The following is a 7,498-nucleotide window of genomic DNA, read 5'->3' as shown; positions in this document are numbered from 1 at the left end:
AGAGGGGTTTACTGGGCACCACTGCGTTCCTGGAATGGGGTAATCCCACGATGGTTAGATCGCGCATTGAGACAGATTCTGACTAACCCTTACCCTAACCCCAAACCTAATCCCTAACCCTTACCCTAACCCTAACCCTAACCCTAACCCTAACCCTAAACCCTAACCCCAACCCTAACCCTTACCCTAACCCTAATCCTAACCCTAGTAGCTTGCAGTCTCTTTTTTAAAGTTAGGGTTAGGGAACTGGTTTTGTGCATAGCTTGCAGTCTCTTTTTTAAGGTTAAGGTTAGGGAACAGGGTTTGCACATGGCTTGCATTTGCTTTTTTAGGATTAGGGTTAGGTAACAAGGTTTGCGCATAGCTTGCAGTCTCTTTTTTAAGGTTAGGGTTAGGGAAGAGGGTTTGCGCACAACTTGCAGTCTCGTTTTTAGGGTTAGGGTTAGGGAAAAGGGTTTGCGCATAGCTTACTTTCTCACTTTTAAGGTTAGGGTTAGGGAAAAAGGTTTGCGCATAGCTTGCAGTCTCTTGGTTAGGGTTAGGGTTAGGGAACAGGGTTTGCGCATTGCTTCCAGTCTCTCTTTTAATGTTGGGGTTAGGGGACAGTGCTCTATAGAAGCAGAGTACATACCGGACGGCGGTGGGTATTCTGCCAGACACGCAATTGAACAGCAACAGCAAAAACAGAGCCCCAAAAGAAAAAGCAAAAGATTCTGACAGCGGTGGGCAATGAATCGGGCTTATAGCCTGAGAGGGGTTTATTGGGCACCGCTGCGTGTCCAGAATGGGCTAAAACCACGATTGTTAGATCGCGCACTGAGACAAATTCTTCCTAACCCTAACCCTTACCCATAGCCATAACCCTAACCCTAACCCTAACCCTAACCCTAACCCTAACCCTAACAGTAACCCTGTCTTTTGCTAACCCTAAACCTAACCCTAACCCTAACTTTTGCTAACTCTAACCCTAAATTTCCTAACCCTAACCCTTTCTAACCCTAACCCTAACTCAAAACCTAACCCTAACCCTAACCCTAACCCTAAACCCTAACCCTAACCCTAACACTAAACCCTAAACCAAAAGGAAACTTCCTTTGCTATGCCTACTGGGCGGAGTCAGTGCTGATTGGTGTTACAACCCGCCCCAGGAAAAGGGGAGAGGGGGTGACTCAGGTTTTTATTAATAATTCCCTTGGGGTGGATTAAAGTGAAACGACACTAAATAATCGGTGTCTGAAAACATATACTGGCAAGGTTTATTTTAACAATTCTGTATCAACAGGCATGCTAGCAGTTTGGGAGTTGGGCTATCAGTTGGGAGGCATGGCTGAAAATAGGAAACAACAGCCCTAATTCCCAGGAAAGAAAGCCTGGAAGCTTTGGCTTTGTGGTGCAGTTGGTGGGCCACACTGGGCACTCCATGGGCAGGCAGCTAGAGTTTTCTGGATCTGGAAGTCAATCTGGGGGCCTCGGAGTGTTTGAGGGGAAGTTGGGAGTGTCCTGTGGGACCAGGATGGGATTTGAGGGCTCCTGGAGGGGCTGGGACGGGTGTATACTGTGGGCATCGTCTAGTATTGATGGGGGTAATCAGTGAGCTGACTGTTTCATAATCATCCAAATTTTAACATACAATATGATTATTAGAATAAAAAGCAAAAAGGTAATATCAACAAAACAGTAACAGGGTGAAGCTCTTGGTTGAAGACTGGTTTCTTCTTTTTCTCCAGTGATTTTAATTCTTTTTTGTCTGGGTTTTAATCCCATCTTTGGCATTTTGCTGCGAACATTTTGTCCCCATATCCATTGGAAATTGTATTAACTGTTGATGAGAACAAAGTGGAATCCCAAGGTATGTGATATATTGATAGGATTTCACTGGTTGGCTTTTAATTTGTCCAGGTTTATCGCCATAATGCTTCTGCTCTTAAACCACTTGAATCAGAATGAATTGAGTTGTTTTCTGGGTCGGGTTCTCTTTTTGAGTCCAAGGTTTTTTAGTGGATTCAGTATCAGGCACAAAGGAAATTGAGGGAGGTAAAGAATAATCTTCCCTTTGTTCATTATCACAGGGATCACTCAGTCTATTTTCATTAATGTGAGGAAAGCTGGGAGACTCTAGAAACATCAGTTGAACTTCAAATTCTCCTTGTTTCTTTCTCTCCTGAGACTTAGAATCAGGGTTCTCTGTGGTTTCCCAAGTCTCAATGCCAGGGTAAGACACTGGTTTATGAAGTTGCCTGACCAAACCAGGAGCCTGTTTTTTTAGCAACAGTTTTCTCTCTGCACTCTGGCGCAACAAGACTTTGAAGGTGGTCAACCTCAGTTTGAAGCAGCTCATTTTTAGCAACAAGTTTATCCGATTTTTCTCCTGTTTCCCTCTCAAAGGCTAACGATGACTTCAGCACCACATTTTCTGATTTCAAAACAGTAGATTCAACATCAGAAATCCATTCATGACTTCCCTGTCAGCACTCCATCCAAATGTCTGTGCTCTCACTTTGACCTGAGAGAAACCTCAGGCAGGTGGAAAAGGGCAGATAAAGAAAAAACAGATGGGTCCAGCAGAAGTGATGCTGCTTCTGTCAAAAGCAGAGCAGAGGCCGAAAGCACTTTAGGAAGTTGCTTACAGAAGCACTTGTGCATTCCAAGTTACAGCTCAGGAGTCTCAGTGACTTATCCAACATGAGAGTTTCTTTTCCATTTCTCAACCCCCAGATTCCTCAGGAGCAGGAAACTGGAAACACTGACTGAGAAAAGCTCCATTCCTTCCTAATAATTGTGCTTTGTCCTTCCCATTTGACAGTGCTCTTGGAAATGTGCTGGTGTGATCTGGATCTGTGAGCAGCCCTGACCTCCCAGAGCACTCATCCAATGGCAGGAAGACCCCACCTGGCTCCTGCTGGGGTTCTTGCCACCACAACCCAGTATGGGTCAATGGAATGGGGAGCAGGGTGGTGGGACCAGTAAGGACCAGTTAAGGGGGTTGGGGGCACTTCAGCATCTCCATCAAGGTCAGACCAGTACAGAGCAGCATAGACCAGTATAGATCGGTATAGACCAGTATAAACCAGTATGGACCAGTATAGACCAATATGGGTCACTGGAATGGGGAATGGGGCAGTGGGACCGATAAGGACCAGTTAAGGCGCTTGGGGGCACTTCAGCATCTCCATCAAGGTCAGACCATTATAGACCAGTATAGACCAGTGTAGACCAGTATAGACCAGTATAGACCAGAATAGACCAGTAAAAAACCAGTACGGACCAGTATGGACCAGTATGGACCAGTACAGGTCACTAGAACACTGAGCAGGGTGGTGGGACCAGTAAGGACCAGTTAAGGGAGTTGGGGGCACTTCAGCATCTCCATCAAGGTCAGACCAGTACAGACCGGTACAAACCAGTATGGACCAGTATAGACCAGTATAAACCAGGGTAGAGCAGTATAAACCGATATAAACCAGTACGGGTCACTGAAACAGGGAATGGGGTGGTGGGATCAGTAAGGACCAGTTAAGGGGGTTGGGGGTGTTTCATCATCTCCGTCAAGGTCAGACCAGTATAGACCAGTATGGACTGGTATAGACCGGTATAGACCAGTATAAACCAGTACAGACCGGTACGGGTCATTGGAATGGGGAATGGGGCAGTGGGACCAGTAAGGACCAGTTAAGGGGGTTGGGGGCACTTCAGCATCTCCATCAACGTCAGACCAGTACAGACCAGTATAAACCAGGGTAGAGCAGTATAAACCAGTATAAACCAGTACGGGTCCCTGGAACGGGGAATGGGGTGGTGGGACCAGTAAGAACCAGTTAAGGGGGTTGGGGGCACTTCAGCATCTCCATCAAGGTCAGGTCAGTATAAAGCAGTATAGACCCGTATAGACCAGTATGGGCCAGTATAAACCTGTATAAACCAGTATGGACCAGTACAGGTGACCGGAACGGGGAATGGGGCGGTGGGACCAGTAAGGACCAGTTAAGGGGGTTGGGGGCACTTCAGCATCTCCGTCAACGTCAAATCAGTACAGACCAGTATAGACCAGTATAGATTAGTAGAAACCAGTATGGACCAGTATAGACCAATATAAACCAGTACGGGTCACTGGAACACGGAATGGGGTGGTGGGACCAGGAAGGACCAGTTAAGGGGGTTGGGGCACTTCAGCATCTCCATCAAGGTCAGACCAGTACAGACCAGTATAAACCAGGATAGACCAGTATAAGCCAGTATGGACCAGTACGGGTCACTGGAACGCGGAATGGGGTGGTGGGACCAGTAAGGACCAGTTAAGGCAGAACTCAGCTGGGACTTAGTGGTTTGGGGGTGGGCGTGTCCCTTCTTTAGGTGGGCGTGGTCTCTCCCTGGTGGGCGTGTCCCATCCCAAGGTGGCCATAGCCTCTGCAAGTGGGCATGTCTTTTGCATCCTCTCCCCCTCCCTGAACTGGGAGCTCAACTGGGACTTACTGGGTTTTGGGTGGGCGTGTCCCCTCCCAATGATGGACCCACTTTCAGCCCCTCCCCCCACCTTTAAGGGCCCCCCCAAAGCCCCTCCCCCCCCTTCCTGCACCTCCCCAACCCTCAAAGTCCCTCCTGTCCCTCCCCCACCCTCAGGGTCCCTTCCTTCCCCTCCCCCCAGTGAACCTGCTACCCCTCCCCCACTCTCAGGAGCCCTCCCTGCCCCTCCCCCACCTTCAGGGGCCCTCAGGATCCCTCCCCCAACCTCAGAGACTCTCCTGCCCCTCCCCCACCCTCGGGGAACTTCCTACCCTTCCCCCACCCTCAGGGACCCTCAGGGCCCCTCCTTCACTTTCGGGGTCCCTCCCTGCCCCTCCCCAACCCTCAGGACCCTCCTGCTCCTCCCCCCACCTCGGGGTCCCTCCTGCCCCTCCCCCACCCTCAGGGACCCGCCTATCCCTCCCCCACCCTCAGGGACGGTCCTGCCCTTCCCCCACCCTCAGGGAACCTCCTGCCCTTCCCCCACGCTCAAGGACCATCCTGCTCCATCCCCACCCTCAGTGTTCCCTCCTTCCCCTCCCCCCCCCACTGGGGCCGTTACTGGTCCCTTACTGGTCTGTACTGGGAAGGGAGAGGGGAGGGGCCGCCCCCTCGAGGCCCCTCCCCCCCAGTGACGTCACCGGGTCCCAAAAATAGCCCCGGGGGCCCAAACTGGAGGGGGGACCTGGAGCCGCTCCCAGTGTGACCAGTTCAGGTACTGGGAGGGACTGGGAGGGAACTGGGAGGGACTGGGAGGGACTGGGAGGGGGCAGGGCTTCCCCCCCTGCCCCCCCTCCGTGTCCTTGGGGTGACCTTGGGGAGGGAGGGGGGTGGGCCGCTCCCAGTGGCTCCCAGTAGCTCACAGTAACCCCAGTAATGCCTCCGGTATCTCCAACGACCCCCCCAGTAACCCCAGTGACCCCCCCAGTAGCTTCTAGTAGCTCCCAGTAACCCCAGTGTCTATCCCAGTAGCTCCTAGTAACTCCCAGTAATCCTAGTGTCCATCCCAGTAACTCCCAGTAACCCCAGTGTCCACCCCAGTAGCTCCCAGTAACTCCCAGTAAGCCCCCCAGTAGCTCCCAGTAACTCCCAGTAACCCCAGAGACCCCCCCCAGAGACCACCCCAGACACCCCAGTGTCCATCCCAGTAACCCCAGTGACCCCCCCAGTAGCTCCCAGTAACTCCAGTGTCCATCCCAGTAACCCCAGTGACCCCCCCAGTAGCTTCCAGTAGCTCCCAGTAACTCCCAGTGTCTCCCCCAGTGCTCCCAGTATGTCCCAGTTTAACCCAGTTCCCCCCCCCCGTGGGCCCTGGGCCGGGTGGGGAAGGGGCGGGCTCACATTTCCATGGCAACATCCCTTTCCCTCTGGCCCAGTTTCTCCCAGTTCCTCCCAGTTTAACCCAGTTTTTCCACATTTTTCCCCATTTTTCCACATTTCCCCCCATTTTCCCCATTTTTCCCAGATTTTTCCCCCATTTTTCCACATTTTCCTGAATTTTTCCCCATTTGCCCCCCATTTTCCAGATATTTCCCATTTTCCCTCATTTTCCCAGATTTTTCCCCATTTTTTCCACATTTTTCCCACATTTTCCCAGATTTTCACACATTTTTCTCCAGATTTTCCCAGATTTTTTTTCCCATTTTTTCCACATTTTCCCCCATTTTTTCTCACATTTTCCCAGATTTGCCCAGATTTCTTCCCCCATTTTCCTGGATTTTTCCCAGAATTTCCCATATTTTCCCCATTTTTCCAAAATTTTTTTGATCTTTCCCCATTTTTCCCCATTTCCTGGATTTTCTCCCATTTTTTCCACATCTTCCCAGATTTTTCCTCATTTTTCCCAGATTTTCCCAAGATTTTTTCCCATTTTTTTAAATCTTTCCCCATTTTTCCCCATTTTCTGAGATTTTTTCCCATTTTTCTCCATTTTCCCCCATTTTCCCCAGAATTTCCAGCATTTCCCCCCCAGTTTGTCCCATTTTCCCAGATTTCTCCCAGATTTTCCCAGATTTTTCCCTATTTTTTCCCCATTTTCCCGGATTTTTCCCAGATTTTTCCTCCACTTTTCCCAGAATTTCCCACATTTTCCCAGATTTTTCCCACATTTTTTCCCATTTTTCCCACATTTTCTCAGATTTTTCTCCAGATTTTCTTCCAGATTTTCCCACATTTTCCCACATTCCCCCCCATTTTTCATGATTTTTCCCGATTTTCCCCATTTTTCCGGATTTTTTTCAAATCTTTTCCCATTTTCACACATTTTTCCTCATTTTCCCCCATTTTTACAGATTTCTCCTCATTTCCCCCATTTTCCCACAGTTTTTCCCAATTTTTTCACATTTTCCCAGATTTTTCCCCATTTTCCCCAGATTTTTCCCCATTTTGCCCCCATTTTCCATGATTTTTCCCCATTTTCCCACATTTTCCCAAATTTTTTCCCACATTTTCCCAGATTTTCTCCCTATTTCCCCAGATTTTTCCTCATTTTGCCCATTTTTTCCCAGATTTTTTCCCAATTATTTTCCCCATTTTCCCAGATTTCCCCCCTTTTTTTCCCACATTTCCCTGGATTTTTTCCCAATTTCCCCCCAGTTTCCATGATTTTTCCCACATTTTTTCCACATTTTCCCAGATTTTTCCTCATTTTCCCCCATTTTTCCCAGATTTTTCCCCATTTTTCTCACATTTTTTTCCCCATATTTCCAGATTTTCCCAGAATATTCCCCATTTTCCCCCCATTTTTTCCCTATTTTCCCAGATTTTTCCCATTTTTTCCCCTTTCCCCCCCATTTTTTCCACATTTTTCCCAGATTTTCTCCCATTTTCCCCAGAATTTCCCAGGGTTTTTCCCAATTTTTCCCCATTTTCCCAGTTTTTTCCCAATTTTTTCCCCATTTTCCCAGATTTTTTCTCCATTTCCCCCCATTTTCCCAGATTTTCCCCCCATTTTTCCCATATTTTCCCAGATTTTCACACATTTTTCCCCATTTTCCCC

General features: G+C 48.8%; 1 long non-coding RNA gene across 1 annotated transcript; it reads left to right on the top strand.

Moving 5' to 3' along the window:
* Positions 1–2,954: 2,954 nt before the first annotated feature.
* On the top strand, positions 2,955–4,530 carry LOC127464065 (uncharacterized). The gene is made up of 3 exons (XR_007901133.1): positions 2,955–3,011; positions 3,375–3,550; positions 4,184–4,530. It is a non-coding gene; the product is annotated as an uncharacterized LOC127464065 (long non-coding RNA).
* Positions 4,531–7,498: the final 2,968 nt, after the last annotated feature.

Source organism: Manacus candei, unplaced genomic scaffold, assembly GCF_025592945.1.
Source record: "Manacus candei isolate 608988 ecotype Guabito, Panama unplaced genomic scaffold, ASM2559294v1 h1tg000189l, whole genome shotgun sequence".
In the NCBI taxonomy this organism is placed as follows: domain Eukaryota; kingdom Metazoa; phylum Chordata; class Aves; order Passeriformes; family Pipridae; genus Manacus; species Manacus candei.
This window is presented reverse-complemented; position numbering and strand designations above follow the sequence as displayed.